At 39.6% G+C, this 27,668-nt stretch overlaps 1 long non-coding RNA gene across 1 annotated transcript; it reads left to right on the top strand.

Moving 5' to 3' along the window:
- The first annotated feature begins 611 nt into the window (after positions 1 to 611).
- LOC110366004 (uncharacterized) lies at positions 612 to 19,565 on the top strand. Its single transcript, XR_002425984.2, has 3 exons — positions 612 to 926; positions 1,136 to 1,371; positions 15,062 to 19,565. It is a non-coding gene; the product is annotated as an uncharacterized LOC110366004 (long non-coding RNA).
- Positions 19,566 to 27,668: the final 8,103 nt, after the last annotated feature.

Below are 27,668 nucleotides of genomic sequence, written 5' to 3'. Positions count from 1 at the left end.
ATATGGAGGTTCACACCTCCAACTTCTGACATCTACATGTGGAGACTCATTGGACCACCATCAGTCATACCAAATTTGGGATCAGCCAGCCAACCATGTCTGCTATGGGAGGAACCCATACAGCCATAACCCAGCCCTGAGAAATCAGACACCTGTTGCATCTTTATGCTGTGATTCTTCTCCATCTTATGACCCGATATGTACCCACACTCCTCTGTCATGCAAATTAAAGGGCAATGACTGTCCTTGTACCTCACAAGAAGTTTGCTGTTCCACAGGGCCAACATTTTTCTACATTTCCCTTCAAAAGAGGCTTTGGACAACTTTCCCAGATGAAAGGTGGAAGGGAAAACAGGACTGCAGGAGAACTGAGGCCAGCAATATGGAAGAGGTCTGATTGAGCAATGATACTCCATGGTTGTTTTTTCCTTTCCAGGCCCCAAAGAGGGATGTCGAGAAATATGAACTCACACTTGAGTGAATACACAAGCCTCTAAGACTGGGAAAAAGGGCATTTCGGAAACGAGATTATTCTATAATCACCCATTAGAGGGCATGTCTCCCCTTCATGTAGAGTATCTGGAGGCCCCATCTCAGCCTAGTTAGATCATCAGCCCCATCCTGCTCATCTGCTCCGAGCCAAGCCTGCTTTTGACAAGTGCTCAGGAAATTATTAAGCTTATTCTCTGTCTCACTTCACCTTTGAGTATTTACAAATGTCACGGGCAGTGTTTGTGGAAGCCAGCCAGCTGTGGCATTTTTTTTCTCTCCCTCCTGTTCCTTTTTATGTACCATTATCAAAACCATAGCAGAGATAAAATTCAGCATGATCTCATCAGAACTCTGCAAGAGCTCAGGAATCCATTTCCATTTACAAGAGGGTTTGCATTTATCCTTGTCCCCAAAGGCTGACTGCGAGCCTCAAGGTGAGCAGGCAGGTTGCTGTTGTGGTGATTTGGGTTTTTTTCAGGGTTTTTTTGTTTCTTTGTTTTTTGTTTGTTTGGTTTGGTGGTTTTTTTTGTTGTTTTTTTTTTTTTTTCCTGTTGTTGTTGTTGTTTTGTTCATTTGATTGTTTGTTTGTTTTAATCCAGAAGTCTTAATAGCTCAAAACAGTTTTTTAATTGCTCCTTTCCAGCTGTAGTCAAGTCTCTTCTCAAGTAGAAGCTGCAATTTCTGATCAGAACCAGTGTGAACAAGTACTACTACAATAGCAGGGGCTGAAAGAAGAACTGCCACTGGGAAACTGAGACTAGCTTATGAGAACATTGGCATGTTCTTCTAGTATATTTGGCTGTCTTCCTGCAGAAGACTGATCATTTTCTCACCCTCACAACCTCTGCTGTTGGGTTAAACATTCATCTTATCCATAAGGTAAGTTTTCTGCTGACAGAGGCTACGGAAAACTGTAGCCAGGACTGGCTGAAAGACTGGGTGACAAGAATGAGTAAAGTTATCAAACTGGTTTTGCATAAGAAATTATAAAATACACTCATTCTCTTTCCCAGAAAAGAAATTACAGAGTAGGATATGACAGAAACCATAGATGGCCCACAGAAAGTGAGTAGGATATTCTTGCTTACTATTTAATTCAGTACAAGAGTTAGAAAATAAACAGAAATAGCATGAAAACAAGTAGGCAGCAAGTTCAAGGTTGGACCTTAACACATGAACCATGATGAATCTAGACACAGTATTTGAAGATATTAATTCCTCCAGCTCTTCATCCTGGCCTGCTGCCTGAGATTGTCATCTCTCAAACAGAACTTGGATGATAAATAAGCTGTGAGAAAAACAAACTGACTCAACCTTTCTCCAAAACCCACTTCCCATCTCTGTTATCAATGTGGAGACAGGGATCCATTATATGAAACAAAGAATATGCAGATAAATACTTACCATGGGATTAATTTTATTTAAGATTTCCTAACTACCCTGCAGGAAAAAGTGCAAGATAATGAGTCTGGACGCTCCTTGTAGTCAGTGGAATAACAATAAGCACATCCTTGAGCTCATCCTGACACGTGTGTTTCACACAAGTGGGATGATATGCTCTGTAGAGATGAAAGTCACCATAGTCAAAAGGGAATCAGATAGTCTATGCAAGTAAATGAGAGTCTAAAGTCCATGGAGAGATGCCAGTATCCAAGTGTGACTCTCACTGCCTTTTTTTGAGGTTTCCCACTCAGTAGGCTCCGTTTCTTTCTGGAGATGTTACTTTCATTGCACTGCCTGAAGAGGAAGACTGGAAAATTCTCTAAGACTAGAAACATGACTTTAAATCCCACAGAGAATAGAATTTCAAATTAATTTCGCATTGAAAAAATATTTATTGTAATAGGCACAAGGCCAGGTTTAGCAGGTTCTAGGAAAAATCTAATTGCTTAATGTGGGTAGTATGTGTTCTGGTAAAAAATGTAAAAATTAAAAAAAAAATAAACTGGTCAAAAGACAAAAGGACAGTTATGACTTCATATGAATTCTTTGCTCCTTTGTCAGTACAAAATACATGGTGTTTTCTTAAGCAATAAGAAGGCAGAAAAAACTGTTTGGGTAAAAGTATGTGACAACAGAAGCCAGATATTAGTGTCTGGTTTATTGCATATTTGTATAAACGATATGACCTGATGGATTTGGTTATGAATCCATTCTCTCCTCCAAAAATATAAATCTGTCTTCACAGCTCAGACCTTGAACAATTTGGGGTTATTTTGCACCTGGGGTACAGGTTGCGGTCCAGAAGATTGTAAGAATAATTTTGTTATGCATTTTCACCTTGATGTAGCACAGAAGGATTGCCTTATGGGAGGGATTGTGGCCTTATCGCTTCTTGTGTCTATCTAATTAGTCACGTGCTAAGAAAAGAAGGAAAGAGAAGTGTTCCTGTATATAAGAACGAACACTCCCACAATAATATTAGGACAATGCCCAGGCCTTTTGGCTGACAAGACACAGGTTGCTCTTCCAGTTGTCCCAACACGAGACATGACTGAAGGGAAGAGGCTGAAAGAATTTGAATTTCCTTAGTTTGGAGTAGAAAAGCTGGAGGGCTTACAAAAGCCAGCTTTTGAGTGTCTCAAAATGTTTCAGAGTGAAAGGGGACAAACTGCTGCTCTTTGTCCATTGTGGGTAGGTCACGAAACCTTGGACATAAAATACCAAAAATAAGTTTCAGATTGGTGATTAAGACAAACATCATAATAAAATGGGTGGCAATACTAAAAAAATCAATTTCTTGGAGCAGCAGTCACCTCCACTGGGCATCTTTAAGGATAGGGTAGATGTAGGTTAAGGATGACTTATAGTGTTGTTCCTGCCTAAGGACATGAACATGCACTGCATGAGCTTTCAAAATCTTCTATGATGCCACATGGCATTTCTTTTAGTCTTATAACTGGAGTTCATTATCTACTGTATTGGTATGACTGTTTGAACTGTATGGATCTACTGAATCATTCTTAAGTGTGGCCTTAACAAAATCATCACCTTGTTCCAGCTTTTCTTGGTTCACTGAAATGGGAGTAGATTATCTCTGTAATATGTTTGCTTAAGCATATTTTTTCCTCAAACGATTCAGAAAATAAGCATAGGTAGCCCTAGCTAATTGCAATGAAGTCAAAGGCTGCTGGGATGCAGAGAATTCAAAATGAGATGCGAGTAAAGCCACTTAGATCTCCTTTTATATTAATATTCAGCTCCTGCACACTGTTGAGAGCATTGCCAAACTTAGCTGAACATTTCACTTTTTCTGAGCCACAGATAGGCAGACATGGAACATCAAGGCAAGAAAAAGCAGAGGGTTGTCAAAAAAATACAGTTTTTTCCTGGCAAGGCAAGTTGCAAAGGTGAAAAGAATAATCTATGACTATATAAAGTTTATCTTCCTAACTTTTTCCACCTCTATTCTTTTTTTTTCCTAATACCCCCAGATATACAGGAATCTATTGTTGAGAGGGGAATTCATCTTTGAAGCAACGTTGTCATCATGACCTCAGCTTCCCTCTTCCTCTGCAGGGCAGAGTGCAAGCAATAAGAAAGTTTTATTTGGATGTATTTCCTGCACTTCATTAAAAATCTTATGTTAAGTTCTGTAACTTTCACATTCAGTATATGTAAAATAATGTCTGCAACTGAGATCTAGTCATAAGTCTGCCTAGTAAAAGTAAATCCTGAATCAGGAGGCTTAATAACCCTTCCAGAATTCATAGTAGCATTAGACGTGATTAAGATGAATATTTTTGCTATCCATCTGAACACTCATTTTGGGATGTGTTATGCTTTTGGCCCTTTTCCAGAGTGGAATCACAGAACTGAAGAAAACCCTCCTAAGGACTAGTTAGCCCCTTCCTCCTAGTGACGTGATATCTGACAGATGCTTGTCAAACCGACTCTTAAAGATATTTGAGAAGGGAAATTCCCCACCCACACCCACACAATTATTCCTTGTGCCTCATTTTTCACTCCATTAGAGATAAGAGGCTTCTGAAACTCTAACCTTTAATCTCTTTACTCCAAGTTAAGAGCATGACTTCCTATTCTATTCTCCATGGGTCTTGGAGAACAGATTAGTCCTTTCTTCTTATGTATTTGAAGACTAATATTTTCCCCACATGGGTGTTCTTTTTCTCAGTCCAAGCCAGCTCAAAATGCCTACCCCATCCCATTTATGTACTGCTGTTGTTTAGAGTCAAGACTAACAAATCAACCCTTTCTATATCAGAGGAGGTCTGTGCTGACATCAGAATGATAACACAACATCAGGTGTGCACACTCAAACTGATTTTAACCCACTTAGATAAGGCCTTGTTGTTGATGGAACTGTGGAAGGAAGCAAAACCCATCTGAACATAAAGGAAGATGTTGCACAAACTCAGCACTACATGGTTGGCAGGCTTTGTGGCAGCTGTTTTGAAGCCAGCTCAGATATGATTACATGAGCAAAACATCTGGAAGTACATAGCAATGGGTGACCAACTGTTTTCCTTTGTCAGACCCTGGAACAGGCTGTCCAGGGATGTGGTTAAGTCACCATCCCTGAAGGTTCTTAAAAGACATGTAGATGAGGTTCTTAGGAACATGGTTTAGAGGTGGACTTGGCAATGCTGGGTTAACAGTTGGACTCAATGATCTTAAAGGTCTTTTTCAGCCAAAATGATTCTATGATTCTAAACGAATTCATTTGCTCAGAGTAATTTGAGACATTAGAGTAAACTGAGACATCCCCATCGGACTAGAAAATTTGGAAGAGGATATTTCAACACCTGGGAGCCAGACCTGTGAGTGTTTCAGCTGATATTTGAAGTGGTACCAAGTGTTTTTATCTTGAATTTCATTCAAGATGTTGATAGCTTTTTTCACCCCATCCAAAACAATATAACTAAAATGAATCAAATTAATTTTGCCTTGGAAGTGCCAGTTTCTCTTCAGTGGCACAAAAGGGGCCTAAGCAACATCTCCGTTGTAACCACCTGAAGCTGGGTGGGATGAATTCCATCTGGGTACTTCTACAAGACTGGCACATAATATAGAGATATGCATCGTATACCGTCTTACTTTGAGCTAACCGAGGTTGTAGGAATCAGCTAGCTCCCATAACATGGAGCTCTGCACAGGCACATTTACCTGGATTCTTGTCTATTCAGGGAGACAAATTCGTTTATACACTATTCTGCTGCTAATCAATAACGCGCCCCTGATCGTTACCTAGATATCTTTCTCCATGATGGTCTGCAGTGTAAGTAAAACCATGAGTCCTGTGTATTTGAGGACTCATACAAAAATATATAACTGTGTGGTTTGAAAGCCCAAGGAAATTAAAGATGCCACAGACGATCTGTTGTTTCACTCATATTGGAGCAGACTCTCCCATCCCCACATCCTCCATTGGTGCAGTAGCAGCAGATAACAAGGTCATGAGAACAATTCAGCAGCTATTTTAGTTCCTCCTCACAAAGTCACGGGTTGTACTGCAGCTCACTGCAAGTTAATTAGTGATGCTGCTTTCTGGTTTATTCCACTTGCCCTGCCATAAAACGCTCTGGTCCTAGAGGCAATATTTATTTCCTCTTACCCTGCAAAGTAATTAAAGGGAACAAGTTAGTGGTATGTCTGTTCCAACTGCCTGGCTTGATTAACCCCTTCAGTGTCCCTTTTTAGGGGAAGAAGAGAGAGAATTTCGGTGCTCAGAAGTCAGTTCCAACTGTTGATATCAGACAAACGCCTAGACCCAGTGCAATAGCAACACATAAATACAGAAAGTGGTAAAAAACAAAAATTTTGATCGACTGGACTGCTAGCATGTGTGCTGCTCAGCCTTGTATGAATAACCATTATCAACTGCCAATAAACTCTTTTGTGTGGGGGAACAGTGCTTATGATATAATAGTATTATCATGTATCCTCTACCTTGGAGGATGTAAATAAAATTGTATGATGTAGTGGGCAGTGATGCTAGAATGGCTAATTAGCCTAATTTTCAGTGAGCCATACTCTTTTTACCATCTCTTCCCCTCAAGTACACCATCAACAAGTAACATGAGTGAATGGCTTTCAGAACAGGACAATCAGATACATTTGTCACACAACTGGGCCATTATGGACTGGTAAAGATAACTCTTGCACTATTAGAGCCAGCTCACACTGTGAAAAAGGGCAATGAGATATAATCACATGAAACGGAGATCAGTGAGAGCCAATGATGTGATTTTCCTGATTGATTCCCAACATTACCAAGTTGTGAATAGTATTGTATTATCAGTTACCGGTTGGGGATAGGTGGGAAAAAAACTGTGCAAAAACCCTTTACCTGGATAGGTTTATTCAGGTAGTCAAATGCTGTGGGTTTTGGTGTTTTACTGGGGAAATACTGGAAAGCCTACTATGATTATATAGCAGGGAGTGTAGGGGAAGTCTGTATGACTGAAACTAATAATTTATTTGGAAAGAAATTAGGGGATTCACTTTTCTTACATGGGAAAAGCGAGAGAGTTGACCTCTTTCAAGGCCAGATCAAAATTCAACTTGGATTTGAAAAACAAAGAGAGTAACAATGAACATTCTTGCTGGAGCTGTGTCCTCTGAAGTTGAAAAATGTAATTAGTCATAGCTCGTCTCTAGTAATTTCATGTCACAGGGCTTTGGGAGCACTTATGTAGTAATTGAAAAGAGCTTTTGCCAGTTTAATACTGGTTAAAACATAGGTTGCTTCAAGGGAAAGGAAAAAAATATCTTGCTATACAGTTCATGTCTGCAAAATACTTTTCAAAAGGAAGAAGGAAAGTGTTTGTTTTCTGCCTGAACTGCCTCCAGCAATTGCTGAACACATTCACCGCAGTCCACCTGGCAAAGTGTCATGCTGGGGACTGTCTTGTTCCCTTGGTCCTGCCGGAGCTGCCCCCTTGGCTGACCAGGAATTTGAACCCAATGGAAACACTGAGAAAAGGGGTAAAATCGTGCTGGTTCACCAGCTCAAGCAATGGGAGCGTTGACCTGAGTCCGTGGGTCTCGTCCCTGCTTGCGTGACATTTGCATCTTTCTTGTTAAACAGCCACTGCAAATCTCACTGTTGTTAACACCATTAACCAGTTGACCCTGTTTCAGGTTTAACACAGGGAAGCAAATTTACAGAGAAAACACCACCAGCAAGCTCTTGGTGTTGCTTCAAGCTCACGTGTTGGGAGCTTTTTAAAGGGCAATGTCAGAAAAGGTTACATTTCTAGCATTTCAAAAGTTTGTTCCAGGGAAAAGGAATGCAGCGTGAATGTACATATGACCAGGCAGTAGGCAAACTGCACAAGGTCTTGTGAAAAGCAAGTGTCATCTCAGCTAGTTTTTGCTTGTTGATAATGTAGATACCTCCAGCTGAGTTCATTGTCCCCCTCTTTACAATCAATGTCGAGAAATAGACATTTTGGGGTATCTTGCATCAGCCATGCTTGAGATGTCTGCTGTGGGAGGAGATGAATCTCACCCTCTGTTCAGTGAATCAATGGCCCTATGACCAGACAAATCTGATTGAAGACCCAGGCACCAGACAATTTATTCAGCCATCCCTCAGGCAGAAGGATGGATGGGAAGGAGTCTGTCAGGTTGTGTCAAAACAGCTTAGTATTCTATAGAAAACTGTGGAGGTAATAAAAAGACATAATTCGAATGACCAGCTGCTCCACACCTACCCTAGTGGGAGTGCACATATGTAGACATTCTCAACAGAGATGTGCAGGTTGTCTTTAGTCAAACTGACAGAGATGAAGCTCTTTTCTTTCCTGCTGCTTTGAGTGCTATAGAGTATCTCCAAAATAAAAGAGAAAACTGAATAACTACAAGGATGAGGTAATTTCCCCTCTTGAATATCCATATATCATAAAGGGAGGCCACACATAAATGTCTAATTTGTACATTTGCTTGTATGAATACTCCTCATTGTAATTTCCCATATCAAAACTCTGATTTTGATCTCCTTTGGTCTTGATCTTGATCTGGATTTTAATCCCACTGTTTCGCCTCGTTCCACAGCTGTCCCCTGACACCTTTTCTCCCCTTGACTTTCGTCCTCATCTCTGAGGTTTAGTGCTCCTCTGCTCCAGCTCACCTGGGTACCAGCCAGCAGCCATTGAAAATGCAAGAGAAAGGCTTTCTTCCCATCCTTCCCAATGCCAGGCACCCTTTTGATCTCAAAGCAGCAAAACGTAGAGAAAGTCCTCTCTGCAGAAGTTACGTGATATTTGCAAATCCCTCATGCAAAGGGCGATTTTCAAAGTTTTCTATTTCTGCCAAATATGTATGAATTTTGTTTTAGAAAGAGACACGACTTCAAATTCCAATTTTTCCTTTCTTTTTTTTTTTTCATTTGGGCAAAGCAAAATATTTTCCTTTACTTTATTTGTGGAAACTGCTGGATCATGTTCACTTTTTCTATTTAAATAAAGAAGCTAAACCCCTTCATAGAATCTTTCTGTACAGACAATCCAGTGTCAGCGTCAGCATTAAGAGACTGAAATGAGTTGTTTGCATTAAGACACTGAAATGAGTTGTTTACATTTCGAGGTTCATGAAGCCTTATCTGTATTGGGGATATTCAAATGCAGGCAAACATTTAGTAACAGAGGAGGACTGACTGCCATGGGAACCACACATCTATGCTCTGAACCACCACTGTGCACCTCCTGTTTCCTCTGATGGCAGCTCTCTGTTTTCTTTCATCCCGCCAACGACGGCTTCTCGCACTTGGAGTGACTCAACCCTTCTCTGTCCCAGTCTGTCACCTTGCGAAAGCCAACGAAAAGAAAGACTTCCCTGAACCTGCCCAAGCAGTGCTGCTTTACTGTACATACCTTTTTCTTTCAGGATTTGTCACCAGAAACATGTACATTTTTCTATGGTTTCTTTGTCTTTCTGTAGCGATGTCCGTGCGACAACCAGTGCCACCACTCTTTACCAGACCTCACAAGCTTCTTCAATCCTATATGGCAAAACTCCGTGTGACAGGGACGCTGTGTCGAAGTTGTCAGTTGTATGAAAGAAGAGACACGTAAATACACTTAATGGGTCTTTTCCAACCTCTCTTGTAGCTGAGAAAATTTGGGTTGTTCAGCCTGGAGAAGAGAAGCTCTGAGGAGACCTTATTGTGGTGTTTCTGTACTTAAAAGGGGCTAATAAGAAAGGTGGAGACAGACTTTTTAGCAGGACCTGTTATGATAGGACAAGGGGTGATGGTTTTAAACTAAAGGGGGGAGATTCAGGCTAGACATGAGGAAGAAATTTTTTACACTGAGGGTGGTGAGAGCCTGGCCCAGGTTGGCCAGAGAAGTGGTGGATGAACCATCCCTAGAGACATCCCAGGCCAGGCTGGATGGGGCTCAGAGCAACCTGAGCTGGTAAAGATGTCCCTGCTCATGGCAGGGGTGGCAATAGGGGATCTGGGAAGGTCCCTTCCAACCCAAATTATTCTATGATTCTCTGATTCTATGCCCTGTCTGAGTCCTCTGAGAGCAAGGTCTTCTTAGGTGACTTACTGCTCATTTGCACCACTGCTCTGTGACTTCTCCCCTGCTGTATCACCCTTCACCTGTGCAAGACCCAACTAACAGAGGGCATCTTGAGACAACAAGTTGCTTCTGGACCACATGCTCACTGAGGAGTATCAGCTTGGATCTCTGTGCATAAGGAAGCAAAGTGTACTCTGCATTGGTGAGGCCACACCTGGAGTATTGTGTTCAGTTCTGGGCCCCTCAGGTCAGGAAAGAGATTGAAGTGCTGGAGCGGGTCCAGAGAAGAGCAACAAGACTGGTGAAGGGACTTGAACACAAGCCCTATGGGGAGAGGCTGAGGGAGCTGGGATTGTTTAGTCTGGAGAAGAGGAGGCCTAGAGGTGACCTCATCACTCTCTAAAACTACCTGAAGGGAAGTTCTAGCCAGGTGGGGATTGGTCTCTTCTCCCAGGCAGTCAGCAATAGGACAAGGGGGCACGGGCTTCAACTCTGCCAGGGGAAATTTAGGCTGGATATTAGAAAGAAATTCTTTACAGAGAGAGTGGTCAGGCGTTGGAATGGCTGCCCAGGGAGGTGCTGGACTCACCGGCCCTGGAGGTTTTTAAACTGAGATTGGACATGGCACTTAGTGCCATGATCTAGTAAACGGACTAGAGTTGGACCAAGGGTTAGACTCGATCTCTGAGGTCTTTTCCAACCCAGTCAATTCTGTGATTCTGTGATTCTGTTTGAAGTTGCAACTCGTTGTCTCATTCTTGTGTTAAGTGCACATAGTTTGGGCATGCAAAAGTCAAATCCTGACCAATGGGGCAGCTAATAAGGTAACAACATGTGGAAATTCTGGGATGTTAGAGTCAACAAAAAAGCAGTCTTGTGTACACAGATGGCTTACTGTGACATATACAGGATAATATAAGTAGAAAAAAAACAACAACAACAAAAGAGTGTGGGAGAAGGAATACCAGTTTAACAAAATTGACAAAAAATGGTAATTTAAGAGCAGAACAATATCATAAATACTAAATAAAGGCATAAAAATAATAAAGCTAGAGGCAATGGGGAAGATGCAGAGGAGTTCTGTTCATAGGGGAAGGCTTGGAGATTATAAAGAGAAAAACTTCAGAGGTGAAAAGGGGGAAAAACGGAACATAGCATGTTCCATCAAGCAAATAATGGGAACAGGGCTGTTCAACAACCCCTGTGCCTGATCAGTGCAGCTCTGAGCAAAGCAATAAACTCACTGTTTCCACTGTGTTCCTGCCTGACTTATTTCTGTGGTTAGGAGAGACTTAGAGAGTTCTAGTCTGCCATCAACAAGAGAACACTGAGAGCTGTCTTTTACCACTGATTGGGGAACACTTGCTGTGTTTTCCACCTAGCAACATTACCCCTTCCTCTTCTTGAACAGCATGAAGACTTGAGATGACTGTTTCATCATCCACAGGGTGAGAGAGACAACTTAAACCTGTTTATATATGTTTAAAGACAGCTGGAAGCTTGACAGCTTGTCAGAAAGCAACATCCTGGAATCAGCCCTGATACTTGCAGAGAGCAGTTACAGTGATGGAGGACATCAATGTAGACATGTTAGCTTCTGATCCCAATGGGCTGCACATACCACTTTGTGTCCACTCTTTGCCAACTGCAAAACTGCTACAGGTCTTGTGTGAGAAGTCTGCCTCTCTTGTTAAGATGTGACAGTTCTTAGAGCTAGAAGAAGGCAAAAAAGCCACTGTTACCAAATGCCACAATCTTGGCAAATATTTTCTTCAGTGTCAGTGACGTCTTAGAGTCTGGAGGTGAAAGAGAAGATGAAGTGTCAGCTTTTGCTGAAGATAGGATTTTAAAAGCTTTCATAATAGTCAACGTTATTGGCCATTTTTCCATCTACTGCAGCATACAAGTGCAATGTATTTGCTACAGGATTTATGAAGACACTGTTTTTTTGGAAAGAGATAGTCTGAGTAAGTCCTTGCTGCCCTTCTCCAATGGTGCAATCAGTTCTCATAGCTCTGGAGTTGGAGGTATTAGTTGCTCTATCCTTTCATAAATCCAGGTGACTTAAGTAGCTTGTCTGAAACAGTCATTGTGCCTACCAGCTCCAGCCATGGGCCGGGACTTAATTGCATGAGGGGTGATATACAATACTAAAGCGTGGCTGCTGCCCAAAGACCTCATAATGACAAAGACCTTACTAGTATGTTCTAATTAGAGATTTACAGAGAGTGAGCTCAGCAGGCTGTGGACTCAGCACAACCCTCACCGATTCACAGTTAAGAAGATAAATCACGTAAAATCGATAAAAATAATTTATTAATGTCATAAATCAGACTCTGAATTTATTCCATATTTTTCTACCTTCGTTAGTGGTGGAAAAAAATCCCAGACCCGAAGATGTCTATTGGCTTAGTGGTGTACTGTAAATTCATTCAAATTTTGCAATTTTTATGTGTCTCCACGGATTGCATTTATTAATGCCTGTGCACATCATTGTGTGTATTAGAGAAACATCAAGATTGCAGTATGCTAGATGCATCATCCTGGATGTATTTTACGTTCAACCAAGATATGTGTGTTTGGAGTGCCACCACCACAGATTCTCTACCCTTTGAAAACTAACGGGTAGTTCCTGAAGACGGTTCAGCATTTCTGCAATAACTGGAAAGAGTCTTGACTGTGTAAGATCCTAATTTAGGCATCTCATTTTAGTGCCCACAGCCACATGGATGACGCTGGGCTTCTATGTATTAATAGTAGGAGAAAGCCCTGCCATGGAGAAGACTGTTCTAATAGTTAAGGAAAGAAAGAGGCTGGGTTTAATAAAAGAATTATTGTTTGCACCGTGCAGAACTGGACTCAGTGGCCACTCATGTCAGCTCCTTTTGGCTTTAAGTGGTTTGGATCATTGCTATGTTTTCATTACAGCAGTGAAGGCAGGTCCAGGGAGATTAAACCGCTTGCCTACATTCATGTGGGGAGTCTGTGGACAAACGGAAGAATGAGAACAGATCTCCTGGGGCCTTGTCTAATGGCTTAACCACGAGATCCTCATTCCTTCCATGCTGTGACTGCTCATCTTCCAGCTGTCTTGCACACTCAGGGTCGAGAAGGGCTGAATACATTTGGATAGCATACGGCACAAGCTGAATGCCTGCCAAGTTTTTAGCCTAAACTTGCAATTTCCTCTTTTGAAGTTTTAAATGGAGTGGAGTTAAAATTTCTCTGCTTTTAAAAGTCACTTTAGTTTTAATCTTCTCTGTGATGCTAGTCCTACTGGTTCTGATCAGATGGTGGTGTGAGAAATTATGACAATCTTCAGTACTATTCTTGTAGGTTATCCAACCAGACTGGAACAAAAATTTATATCTTTTGCCTTGTCCCCTTCCTTCCCTCCTTCCTTCCCTCCTTCTTTCCCTCCTTCTTTCCCTCTTTCCTTCCTTCTTTCCTTCCTTCCTTCCTTCCTTCCTTCCTTCCTTCCTTCCTTCCTTCCTTCCTTCCTTCTCTTTCTACCTACATACCTACCTATGAATCTACCTACCTGCCTGCCTCTTTGATATATAAGTCCATAACTTTAATCTCCAAGCATGTTCATCATCCAAATACTAGTCTTTTCCAGTTATGCCAAAAAGAATACACAACAGTTACTCTTACCTTCTCCTGTCTTTTCTCATAACTCCCCATCCTGATGGTAATTCTTCCCACGACAGGACTGTCTCAACTTTGCTTCCTGACAAAATGAAAGTCTCTTTTCCCCATGCTATCAGATAATCCCAGGTACGGTACTCTAGATGAAAGGACATTTAGGTGGAAAACAATGTCGGCTTTGCTGCCCTACCCCCATCTGGAGTTTCAAAATGATACTTTGCCTTAGCAGTGGACTGTGGGTCTGAGTCCAATGGAGAATAAAGAAGGCCTTGAGAAAAGACAGTAGCATGATTATGCTTCATCTAAATCTAGTTTTAATTTCCTCAAAGTAGATGTCCTAATTTGCAAATTACTGTTCTGTGATAGAGATCCTATGTCCCATATGTATTTAAAATATAAACAAGTCTCTTGGGATCAGGTGGGAGCTTATTAAAAGTAGCAAACCACATATGACTCTGTTCTTGCATTCATAGTTTGGGTTGAACTCCTCTGGTTTTGGGTTGTACTAAAAGCTTTTGCCTTTCCAAAAAAAGAGGCTCCCACAGTGTCTGAGATGTTTGGGGTTTTTTTTATTTTTATATTTCTTTTCCTATAACTGGAAGGAATATTGCCTTGTGTTTGGGTGGTCAAATATAGTTTGTGCACCTTGGAAGCAACCAAGGGTTGTAATTTTTTTGCCTATCTTTCATAATAGCTGAAATCTCCCAACATCTCCCCTACTGCTGAATTCACAGGCTGTCTGGAATTTAATTGTGGGGTCAACATGGAACATTCTTCCTGGAAAAAGAGATGATGAGGTGGAGTAGTAAAGATGGTTAACCAGAAAAGCAAACAAATTCAGCCATAGACGTTTATTAGCATTTAAAATAGAGTCTTGTCGAGTAATACTTGAGTGTGTGTGTTGGGGAGGAAGGGATTTCATAACTGGCTGTTTGAGGGAGGGAATAACAGCCATTCAGGTTGGACAAACAAGGTCAAAATGTACCCTGTAATTTTCAAAACGAGAGAATTCGGAGCAGGAGACTTGGGATCTGAGGGAACTCGATGTAACAGTCTGCCAAGGGAACCAAGTGGCTACATCAAGCACGGCTTAACATGGCTAAGGCAGCCTCTGCCTATTGGAAAGAAATTTAGGTTAAACTGTGTGAAAAAACTTGTTCTGCTTTCTCTCCCCACAAGCATTGACAACAATACTATGGTCATTAATAGATCTCCTACCTCAATCCTACTTCTCTATATAAACTTTTTGCAGGATAATGAGCGCTAAAATCCATGTACACAGAAATACATTTTGGACATGGAAACTGCATTTTTCTACAAAACAGAAAATTTATGTAAAAACTAATATTGCATTGAAAAGCAATAATGCTGGAAAATCTCAGCCAAACAAGAGCTTTGATAATTTTTTTTGTGTATTTGCTTTTTCTCAGAACCAGATCTCAATACCACTTGGGCTGCTGCTGCGCAAGAGGAGTGGAGTGACAGAGATCAGGAAACCACCACAGTTCTGATTCAACCTGTATCTTCTGTGAAGCTGATAAGTAATTTATCTGCCCTGGTGCAGGGCTGTGGGGGAAAGACTCAGTGCTGAAGTGCTGAGAAGCAGAGGGGCATGCAGAGAGCTGAGATGAAGATGAAATTAGAAAAAATTCTCTGCATACCCCTAGGAAGACTGTACAAGCAGCCAGGGAAAAGACATTTTTTTTACATGTATATTCAGGAGGGATTTTGAGAACATACATCTCCTTCCTAAGCCATAGAAGTCAGGTGTAATGTCCCTCTTTCCCAGATGAAGTTATTGTAGAGTCCTGAAACTGAACCACATCTTATGTAGATACTCATATTCATGCTTTTTGTGCATGGAGAGCTGGTGTTAATTGAAGTGATTTGGGGTGTCTCTGCTTTAGCTCTGCTTGAATTACATCAAAATAATTCTGATTTTGAAAAACTGGCACTCTACATCATTAAACCCATTTAAGACTAGGCTCCAAAAACTTATTTCCCCCAAATCACTCATTGCCTGGGAAATACTTTCCCTTCAGTCCCCAATCAAAATCTCTGCAGAAACCAAACCTGGTTCTGACCTTACTTAAAACACTGAAAATCTCAAATTTTAAAGCCAGATTTATGCCACATATTTCAATGCAATTATTCTCTTGCATATCTATCTAAGACAAGAAACTCTCTCTAGCTCTGTAGCCTTTTATTGCTAGTACGCTTCTTTACTTGTTTTTTTCAGAACTAAAGGATCAAAGCATGAAGAATTGGTCTCCACTGACTGCAACACACCAAGGAATAGATATACTTTTCTTTTAATTTTCTGCATTATAGTCTTGAAAGCCAGCCTTAACAGTTGCCCAACAAGATTGAATTTTTATTACGCTTGTCTAAACCCATTAATGAGAACGCCGGTTTCAAAAGTTAGTCTAAGAAAATACCAAAGTGAGCAATGCCACACTTCCTCAGTCCACCCCTTTTATCTGACTTTTTCAGTGTTTTACTTCCAGCCCTTTCCCTTCTACTCGGTCTGTTCCTATTATCTTCTGTATACGTGTCATACTCATTAGCTGCCAACTGTAATTCATGAGTTGATAAGTTTGGGAGACTAAGAACTGAACAGTGCACCATTTGGAGCACATCTCTACAAGATATTAACACATGGTGATGTGCCACAAAATTGGAGGGTGGAAAGTGGCCCTTTGGTTGACAAAGCCTGGGCTAATTTTTTTATTTCCTTGCCAGCTGCTGAGTAGCTTCCACTGAAGAGCCATCATCCAGTCCCAAGGGGATTTTGTGGAATTTTTAGTTAATCATTCTCTTGTTTCTCTGTTAAACCTTCCAGCATATTGCCTCCTCTTTCCGGCTTTCTTCCAACTTTGGTGGCAGTTTCCCAGGAGCAATAAATTCAAGAGTCTGTGTATCAATGAACAGAAGTGTCCACTGGAACTCAAAGGAGAACTTCTGCCCCCAGAGAAGGAGAGCAGGACCCTGGTGACATTCAGATCCATACTTACCCAATGCAATGGCTATCGAAGATATTTCAGACTTTTCTCATCAGGCAGCATCTCTCTTTTTTTCTCCCTCCAAATCTGTAAATTATGATGTCTTTACTTTTTGTATATTTATGAAATATATTAATAAAATTCACCTTTTGTGATAGCAAATGCTGGGAGTTCCTCCTACACACAGCTGCTGAATAAACACTAAACCCATCATTGTATATCCCACATTTATTTAAATTGTAGAGATTATTTTCACCGTTTTTTGCTGAAATAGAACCAGAAAAGTGCTGTTGCTTCTCTTCTTCACTGTACATCTACACAGGCATTTTCACATTTTGCAGCTTCATTTAATTTACTCTCCCTTACATGTCTTTTGGCAGAGGCAATTCCCAGCTCTCTTTATCACTGATCATCATTTTGGATCTCTTTTAGCTGCACATACTCCTTACCTCCTTTGGCGCCTTTCCACAGATCCTCTGTCCTCATGGATATTCTTGGCACTTTGCACTTGAGTAAGATCTGCGAATTTTATTCATGCTTGTGTTCATTTCTCTGCCAAATCATGAATGAGGATGTTAACTAACACTGATCCATTTGGATATTCCACTAAACTGCTTTCCTGCAATGCCATGTAATATTATGCATGATTCATTACCCTCTGTTCTTTGTTTTCAGCATTTTAGTTAACGATCGGGCTATGCAGTGGCTCAGAGAGGCTGATTTTAATTTATGTGGCAAGAACATTCATGGGACATTATCTCACATGCTTTGGTATGGACCATATAATTTTTTATATCTACTGTAATCACTTCAATGTTGTTATTCTATTATTAAAAATAAAAAGTCCACTTGTATCTGAACTTAATTTATCCATTTACACTCATGCAAAGTCAATGAAAAGCACAACTAACTCGAAACAGTAGCTCCTCCTACATCTGATTGCAAATAATAGAAAACTGAGACTTTTATTAACATCATAGCTCATGTTGCCTTAGGGCAGGGGTCTGTGTGGGAAGGGAGTTGCTTTTCCACCTGCCTAAGATAAACTAGTCAAAAAAAACTCGTTTCAAACTCTTCCTGAGTAAATACACTCTAATTTCCAAAACAGGACTAAATTCAGTCCAAGTGTATTTTTGTGAGTGGAGAGAATGAAGAAGAGACATCAGCAAAAAGACAGCAAAAAGCACCTGCTGTTTTTATGAAGTTGCGCTTTATTATTTCCTATGCTTGAGCTATAACGGTGAAATCTCTGAAATGTCTTTTTTTAAAAAAAAAATTAAAAAAAACTTTAGGTTTTTTTTTGAGAAAAAAAGCCTAAAATGTGTCCCATCATTGAATTCTATAAGGTTTTTCTTGTTATAAGCAAAGGCAATGTTTATTCTCAAAATACAATGCCATTCAGCAAAGAGATTCCAGGAAAACTGGCACCTCCACATCCATCATGTGTCACTGCTGCTTCCCGCAAACCAAGCAGTGATGGGACGATCAGCTGGATGCTGTCCTCCATCCTTCATTTCATCACATCTTTTGCCAACTAAACTTCAAGGGGACAGTCTTTAAGAGTGGAGATCAAATAAGAAGCAGGAAGTGTGAATAAAAAGCTCCATTTTCTGATCCCAGGCCAGTGGAAAAGATGTCTGTTAATTTATGAATGAATCAGTTTTGTGCTGGAAGCCATTTGCAAGGAATGTGTTCTTGGTCTCTTGCTTCACACTAGTCAACGCAAAGCCACCTATTGATGTCAAGCTGCATCTCGGCCACCACTATTTTGCTAACCTTAATATTAATCCTGGTCTCCAGCACAAATGATTCACAAGTTTCATTAGAGCAAAAGGTCTACTGAAACCTCCAGACAATTCCTCTGGAAAGCTGAGAGCGTACTTAGATTCCATAGACATCTGTACTTGGATTCAAATTACATTCTTAGCTATATTTCTCCTCCCACTGCTTTTAAATCTCCAGAAAAACATAACTTTAGAAAGGAAGGCTGCATTCCCTAACAGCCAAGAGGAAGATTTACAAGCCAGATGGTGATACTTAAAATAAATAATGAAAAATTATGCAAGTTAATTTTTCCTCTCTTTCAGTGTGAAAACATCACCATCCCTTCCTCCTACTAATCTCCATCTCAAGATGACTGAGTACTCTACCCTCAATAAATCCTTCTGCACTAATTAAAAACCCTTTCCTAGCAATGCTAGAGACGTTGGAAGATACACCTCCTGTCATTAGAAACAAGAAAGGATGAGTTCGTAGAAATAATAAGTGGAATGGATAGATAAGTTCTCCTTGCTGCCATCCTCCCCACAAAATAAGTTTCTGGCTTTCATTAAAAAAAAGAATGCAAAAATACAGGGAAAACAAAACACAACACCCTGGCTTTTGGTGGCCAACAGATTATATTTTCAGTTTCTAGCCAATGGATTTTGTCAACTAAAATCCAAAACCACTAGTGGCTTTAAGCAAAATAAAACAAAAAGTAAGCCAGCAAACCACTTTCTCAAAATATATCTCTTTCCCTTCAAAAATGGTTAAGGATGAAATGCTTCATTTTGCAACCACAAAATATTTATCTTAAAAAAACAGCAAGATCCTCATTTCTGGCTGCCATACGTTGCTTCCATGAGAGCATTGGGACACATCTGGGACTGGAGAGCTCTGCTTGGGACCAGGGCTTAACACTGTATTTTGTTGTGCATTGCAAAATCACTCTGTGGCTCATCATGAGGGAAACCAAGTGAAATTATAGGTCTTGTGTAACAAAATAAGTCCAACTGAGTGGTCTAATACTCCTTTTTGGCACTAAAATGTATGAATTGATAAAACATTGTGAACTTTTGCAATGTGTTTCCTTCCACATTGTTGTCACTTTGCATGTCATTCATCAGATGACATGCAGATGTCTAAAGTTAAGTAGAAGAATCCTGCTTTATTGTTGTTAATAAAACACTAAATACTGAAAGCAATTCTGTGTCCAAGAGATGATGTCCCTGGTATATCCTACTGCCACCTCTGTGTGCCCAACTCCCGTTTGGAGATTGGGAGTGTGTTGCGGATAAAAAGAAAATATATTTTTAAGCTATTCCTGTTGATCATAAGAGAATTTCCTGCTGCAGCTGGGGTTGCAGAATTAGAAAGCTGTACTAAATTGAGCCAAGGTTTCGCTTTAAAAAAGGGTAAAACTCTGTGTACATTCATGTCAGTTTTCTCAACATGATGGAGATGTAGTTCTACATCCTCATCACTAAAGATCCAGACATTGTAAGAACCCATCAATGTCTTTTGAGTAGTCAGAGCACTTCTAGTGGTTGAGCTTCAGCAACTAAATGCTCCATCAGAAGAGCAAAACACTGAGTCTTAAGACAGCACTCATAGTTTGATACTCAGCAACTATTCTATTTCCAAAACTAAGGAAGAGATTTTAGGAGAAAACTACAACTGTGTTTTGTTTTGCAGTAGAAGTGCAGTTTGGAACTGAACACCACAGTCACCTCATTTATTCTCTGTTGGTTCATTTAGTGTGGAGTGTGCAAACTGCAATCCTTTCGGAAGAAAACTAAAGGGCAGCTCTACTGCAAGAACTGTCATCAACTAAGGGAAGTAGGGGGCGCACAGTGATAGAAGTAAAGGCAACAGACAACAGTTGAAAGAATGAAAATGTCCTTTGGATATAGGGAAATACGTACTTCCAATAGTCAGATAGTGGAAGACAAGCCAAGAGAGGTCATCTTCATCCCCAGACATATTAAAAACCTAACTAGACCAAGTTTAGCTACCTGATCTAAATGGATTCTTCTCTGAGTGGAGGGTTAGACCTAACAACTTCCAGAGATCGCTTCCAACTGAACATTTTCAATGGCAAGGGTCTGAATAAATTATTAATCTTTAAGCCACCTTCATACCACATGAGTGGTCGTTATGTTTAGTCCAGACTCCAAACTCCTTTGATACTAAAAAGAATCCTCAAGGCATATGTAATGGATTTAGAGGGACTAGGCCATCACCTTCTTTGATGAATTGATCTCTTCTTATTGCACCAAATAAAAAGTTATGATAACACATAAAGAGACCCAAGTTTTCAGACAGAGAAAATTTGTATGTATCCAGTATTAAATTGTCCAAAAAGACAAAGTTTCTGCAAACTGCTTAATAGTCTTTAATGACAGATTAAATTCAGGTGTAGTAAATTTTGCAGTTTACTCTTGACAAAACTGTATCTGGCTTTAGGGCACAGTTTGGCATCTTTGTGCTATCACAGTGGAGATGCTTAAGGTATTTCAAGTCTGTAGAGTGATACACACTTCTATGAAGCTCTCATTGGATTAGAGAATCTGAGGACAAACACATGAGTAAAGCTATTAAATATGAAGGATTGTTCAATCATTCCCTTCAATTCTATTGTTTCATATCAGTGCCCTATTCCATAAATCACTGAATAATACCCCCTTGCCACACAGAGTGATACAACTTTATTTCATCTACAGAAACTAAAGATGACCAATGGGCTTAGATTGTTCACTGTATTACGCTCATATCAGTGACGTTTCTCACAGTCCGTTTTATTAGTCCTTTTGTAGGACTCCTTTCATAGTATCTTCTCTTGTGAAATTAATAACAACCAGCCTCAACTTTAGGGGTCTAGTACTGAAATTCTACTTCATTCTTTTTCTTATCTTAATTCTATCCCATTACTCATTCATGCCATCTTTATAAAATGTTCTTCCAAACAAGATACAGATAAATAATGATTCATTTTTTGGCTTGAAAAATGAATCAAAACATTCACAGAGAACTGTCTTCTGGGTTGAAACAAAACAGTCTTATGCAGAAACTCTGGCAAAATAAAAGCAGAAGGTCAAAAAGCTGATTTGGGCCAAACTGATAATAGGTGTTTACAGGACATTGTTTTCTACCCTTTTAGCTTTGCTTTCTATATTAAAATTTTTATAAACGTATTTTTTAAAAAGAAATGACAAAAAGTACCATTTAAAAAAATGTCAAAATTGAAGGTTCCAGCCAAAATACTTTTCTTTGCCTCAGCCAATACACTATGAGTTAAAATACAATAATCCAGCTATATCTAAATTACTTCTGTCCTTCTTCTAGCCTTTTCCTAAGTAACACTTATTTTGGCTAATGTAACTTCTTCCTCACTGTTTTTAAATCTTCAGACTGAAAACTGCACAGCAGACAAAAGAAGTGAAACATGGATTTGACGATAACTTTTGGAAGGAACAGAGGCCCACGTCTCCCCAAAAAACCCATTTCCCCCCACTTTCCCTCCTTCTCCCATCAAATTCCTGGCTCTCTATGGTCTGCAGCATCCAATTTGCTGACGATGCCTGATCTTTCTGCCTCGCTGTCATAATTTCATCTCTAGCTGCCAAACACAGGCTACACAAAGAAATAAAACCCAGTCTATTCCCTTTCACCCAGTGGGGAGCTCCATAAAGATTCCCTCATTAGCAAAAACATAGCTGCCAGCGATGCTCTGTAATAGCTCTCTTTCCCCAAGATGCTTTATGGCTACAAGTGAAGACTGATCACAGGCCAAAATCTTCTTGCTAAATAACTCACACAAATGAAATAGCTTATTTTCTTACCATTTGCAGCAGAAAAGAGGTCAGAAGGATGCTTATGCCATGTCTTTGATAACTGCACCCTGGGTTGTAATTACCTGTGCATCTGAATGTAAATGACTGCAATGACAAGCATATCTATCACCCACAAAATACCAGCACTACCTGTATTTTCTTTTTTACAGAAGGAAAGGGCACATCTTCTTAAGGCTGTTCACAGAATCACAGATTCACAGAATAGGTGGAGTTCAAAGGCACCTCTGGAGAACATCCAGTACAACCCACCTGCTAAAGCAGGTTCACCAGAGCAGATCACACAGGAATGTGTCCAGGTGGGTTTTGAATGTCTCCAGAGAAGGAGACTTCACAACCTCCCTGGGCAGCCTGTTCCAGGACACTTACACCCTCAAAGCAAAGAAGTTTCTTCTCATATTTACATGGAATCTTCCATGTTTCAGTCTGTTCCCGTTGCCCCTCATCCTGTCGTTGGGCATCACTGAATAGAGTCTGGACCATCCTCTTGACACCCACCCTTGAGACATTTATCAGCATAAATATGTTCCCCTCTCAACCTTCTCTCCTCTGTTCTGTTGGTGAGATGGACGTTCATGTAAGGTTTAATCAAGTTATTCAGGAAACTGTTTGCTGTAGAATGATGTCATAGGGTGAATTTTTGGAATTCAGTTTCCATGGTAACACATAAAGTTGGAGGGCAAATATGATGGTGTCAAACCATCAGAGTCTATGCAAGTTTATAGAATCCTAGAGCATCTTGAGTTGGACGTGACCCATATGGATCATTAAGCCCAACTCCCTGCCCCTCGCAGGACTACCTAAAACTAAACCACAAGGCCAAAAGCATTGTCCTATCAATAAACAATGTATTATTTAGGATCTTCCACAGAGAATTTTCCTGAGAAATTCCTTGTGGTATTCAGTCAAAATTCTGACTCTTTGAAATTCAGAATAACATAATGAGCAAAATAGTTCCTACCTGCTACACACCCAACAGGCTTCTCCACAAGAAAAAAAACTAAGGTTACTCATTTGGGATCAGAAAATTTTTGGTCAACAATATGAGTTGAAAAGCTGACACAGGGATTATCTCAAGCCCTTGTACACAGATTAATTCCTTCTTTCTTTGTACACACTTGTAGATAACATAGATTGTAAAAAAAATATATATATATTTACAGCTCTCTTAAAGAGATAAAACTATAGAGGTGCCCAAGAATATAGAGATGGAGAGGACTTGGATCTTGCTGCAGATTTTCTCTAAAATTCTGGCCAAGTGTTTTTACTTCTTTTACAGCTGTCATTCTGTGGTCTCCCTTGTTTATTTAGAGGATACATTTTATGTTGGAGACTATATTTCTGTGACTTTTTTTATGCTATCAACTGAAAAGTGCTTTTGATCTCGAAGGCATATTCAGGAAAGTAGGACCACTAATTTGAGAGCTTAAAGATGATGTCCTTCCAGGATTCACGAAGAAAGAAACCAGATCATGACCTCCCAGGTTTTTATTAACTTTAAGAAAGTTTAAAATATCAACCTAATGAAACTGAGGTCAAGCTGGATTTAAGCTCTTAACCAGCATTTTTAATGAGAGTAGGAAATCTTACAGAAAACCAATAGTTATAGTATTTCAAAGATAGGGAACCTGAAAAAAAGAAAAAAAGAAGTGACTCAACCAAGTAAAATCACAAATAAAATCCTGGGTTTTCAAGACTTTAGGGCATAATTTACCTTCATAGACCACTCTGTCTTTTTTCGGGAGAGCTCCCACCCTGTTTTCTCCTTAGACAGTAAACAACTCAACAGGACTATGAACTTCAGGCCAAAGTGAGTAGTCAACCTTATGTCTGTTGTTGGCCTGAGTGGAAATCTTGGCTCTTTGTAGCTCGCTTGGAAAGGGAAAGGACTCCTTTTTAAAAACTGCATTTTGACATTCTTGGAGATTGTTGCTCTAAGGATGCTATCTTGCCCTGACATATTCATGAAATAGCTCAAAGTTTTACTACCCAACTAATTTTCCGAACAGCAGTAAAATATCCCAGTATTGCACATGTCACTTCAATTTACTCCATTTTCTCAGCCTTTCACCTCGTTAAATTTTGATTTGTGCCCAGAAGCAATCACAGGACATGAAATCGCTCCAGTGAGTCTTAAAGAATACTAAGTAGTCCTTCAACATTGACCTTGCTTTCTATACACATTAGTTTCAGGGCTCTGGCCTGTGGATTTGGGACAATATAAAAATAATACTATTAAGAAAAATGTGACCGTGTGGCTCTTTCCATATCTTAAGTTCATTATAAGCTCTGCCTTCAGTAAGAATATTTCCAGATGGAGGGAACTTTTGCAAAAAACTTTTTCTTTTTTGTTTCTTTGGGAGTTTTGTTGAAAAGAATTTATTTATTTAAGACTTCTAAACTTCCTTTGCTAATGATACCCTACTTCTAGGTTGCACTATGAGATCAAAGCCTTAGAGAATTGATTTTAAGTTGATGGCAAGAACTTTCATCGAGTTTGTAGGAGAATCACTTATAAATCCTCACTCAAATAATTTTGTCCTTTCAATAAGATAGAATACTTTCAGTAGAAGAGTCTGAAAGCATATCCCATATTTTCTCAGATTGAGGAAAACAACTTATCAAGAACTAGACTTGGAGGCTTTTCTATGAAGCTGTTGAGGTTTGGGGGCTACTTCTAAGAAGCCATAAAAAGCAAGTACTTTGTCAAGAAGCTTAAACTCTCTATGTCAGGGATTGCAACTCTGCTGCAAAATGTGTTTGGATCTATAACTAAGGAAAAGCTTACACACTGTAAAATTATGAAACCTTCTGACTGAATACTCCGTTTACCATGGCAACCAGGGAAGGCTCAGCATTTTATTTTGAGTTCCGTTTTCTTTCCATTAAAATACTCACACAGTTTTTGTTTCATCCCATTTCACTACAAAGAATTATTTTTTTAAATGTCAAAATTTTTTTTGCAGAACTGGACCAGAAAACCATTTCCTGCCCAATTCTAAAAATACAAATTGTGAAGCAAGCATCCGGCCTCCACAAAATAAAATAAAGTAATATAATGTATTTCATTCCAGTCAATAATAAGTCACCTAAAAACATTTCCCTCACCTGTGATCTGGATATCAGTGGATCAGACAGATCAGTTAAGCCCATCCTATCCAGACATCATGGTTATTGGAAGCATTTTTTATAGCCTAGGTAGACCTGATACCCAGCTGTTAGTTGGTCTAAGTCCCCAAGCAAAAAAATATTGGAATTACATAGATCAGTCGAAGTAATGGAAAATAACAGAGGGAGGAAAAGGGTGCAACCATAAGGAGAAAATAATCAGATTAACTCCATACCTCCAAAGCATGAACAACACTATCATCTTTGCATGTGACAACAGGTGTTTGGCTTTCAAAAATTAGGAACATTCCAATGAAGAAAAGAGGGACCTTTCTTAGCTGGGACAGATGAGTACATTTGCAGAGCATCAGTGGCTCCTTCCCTTTTCTGGAAGCATTCAGGAAGAAAAAGGTGATAAGTAGGACAGTTTTCATCCAAAGAGTCAACTGTCAACAGCACTTTAATCTGTGAAAATATAACTGAAATGCAATATAATAGAGATTTAAAAGATCATAAATTATACTGAGAAGCTGGATAGGACAAATATTACTTTATCCTTTCATGAACAAATAGAGTGAGTAGACCTCACATCAATGAAATTATCTAACATGTTTAAAACCAAGTAAAACACAGAATTCTTTTCATATAAAGAATAATTCAGTGGTTGATCTCATTAGCATAGGATATTGGGGAATAAAATATAACATGGCCCTAAAAAAGGAATTGGAAATATTGGTGGGAGAAACAGTTTGGTGGTTGTTAGAAAGGACAGACACGACCTGCATCTCTGAAAGTCTCCAAGCCTTTGATTGCTGGAAGCGCTTGGCCACGGAGTCACGCTATGTAAACCCTGTACATAGAGAGACTGTCTATACATTTACTCCAGACCACTGGTAGGGGAGATGAAGATCTAAAGATAAAGGGAATCTTGGCTGAGAAAATTAGTGTTTTCATGTGGCATAATGAGTGCTGCAGTTCAAACATTGAAGGTTTGTGTAGAAAGTACAAGTGTCTGTCCCTGACAATTAAAGGCGAAACTGCTACAAGCACAGCTAAGAGAGATCTAACCATTTGGTTACAAAATACATTAAAAAAGCATATTATTTAATTTTATCAAGAAATGACATGACATTTGTAAAAAGTGTAAGGGCGGGAATTTTACAACTTTTCAGGTAGCTTTCCTTTATTTATGGTGGCATCTGCAGAATCCAGCCATGGTCAGACAAAGGAAATACCACAAGGGACACCATTCGTGTATTTCTTCTGCCTCTGTCAGAAACAAGAAATATTAGAAACCTAGTGACAAACATGAATCTTGCTTCCATTAGATGTTTTTGATTGGTCTTGCGCACATATTGCACCAATTTCTGCTCTAGGTCCCCCTGGCATTAATCAAATTATTCAGATGGAGTTCCTGGGAAGACAGCTGCTCCAAAATCAGTGTTGGGTGATGCAAGCTATCTCGTGCAATCTCACACTGAATGACCTGACCCATCCAAAGCTGTGCATTTCTCTCATCTCCAAAAACAACGAAGTCAGGCTTCAGAGGAGAAATTCTTTATATAATGCTTGATCTAGAGATCCACCAAGTCCTCAGGATGTCTTTCTAATAACTTCCCTCTGAAATGGGTCATGGTCACAAGAGAGTTTACAGGTCATCCTGCATCCCAAGCAGAAAATATTGGTGTAAAATGTAGGAACAGTGATAGTATTTGGATCTACTGAATTTTTTATTTTTATTACTTTTAACCTTATTTTAAATTTTATTATTTTCAGCTGCTTTTAATTAAATGCTCAAATCCTTCCGGTGGCTTTAGAACTTTACCCCTCCCTCCCAAGAACACACAAATTAAAGAATGCTTCCCCTGTATTTAATTCATTAAAAAACAGGAATACAAACTAGAGGTTTTGGATTGCCTTTTTTTTTTCTTTTTTTTTTTTCCCAAGCTGAGACATTCCTCATTTTATTATTTTCCCACATTTTTAACTACTGCATAAAAGGCTTCCATCTGCAGATGCATTTGAAAAACACAGGTCACAAATTCTGGCTAGAAGTCCAGCTTGTAAAATGTTCCCTGACCTTTTAGACAGAGCCGTACAGTATAGTTATTTATATAAATCTTTTTTTCTCTTCCCTCTTAGGAAAAAGAAAAAAATATGGTGCAAAATCCGTATTGCCAACTATGCTGCAACAAGTAGATCTGGCATTTCCTTCACAGAGTTCAGCTGATGCTTTTCCTTCAAAATCAGCAGTATTCTTCTGATTTACACCATCTGTCGATCCATCCTAAAGCAACACTCCAAAAAGCATGTGG

Source organism: Columba livia, chromosome 2 (genome assembly GCF_036013475.1).
Source record: "Columba livia isolate bColLiv1 breed racing homer chromosome 2, bColLiv1.pat.W.v2, whole genome shotgun sequence".
NCBI lineage: Eukaryota > Metazoa > Chordata > Aves > Columbiformes > Columbidae > Columba > Columba livia.
Note: the sequence above shows the minus strand (reverse complement) of the source record. Positions and strands in the feature narration are given on the sequence as shown.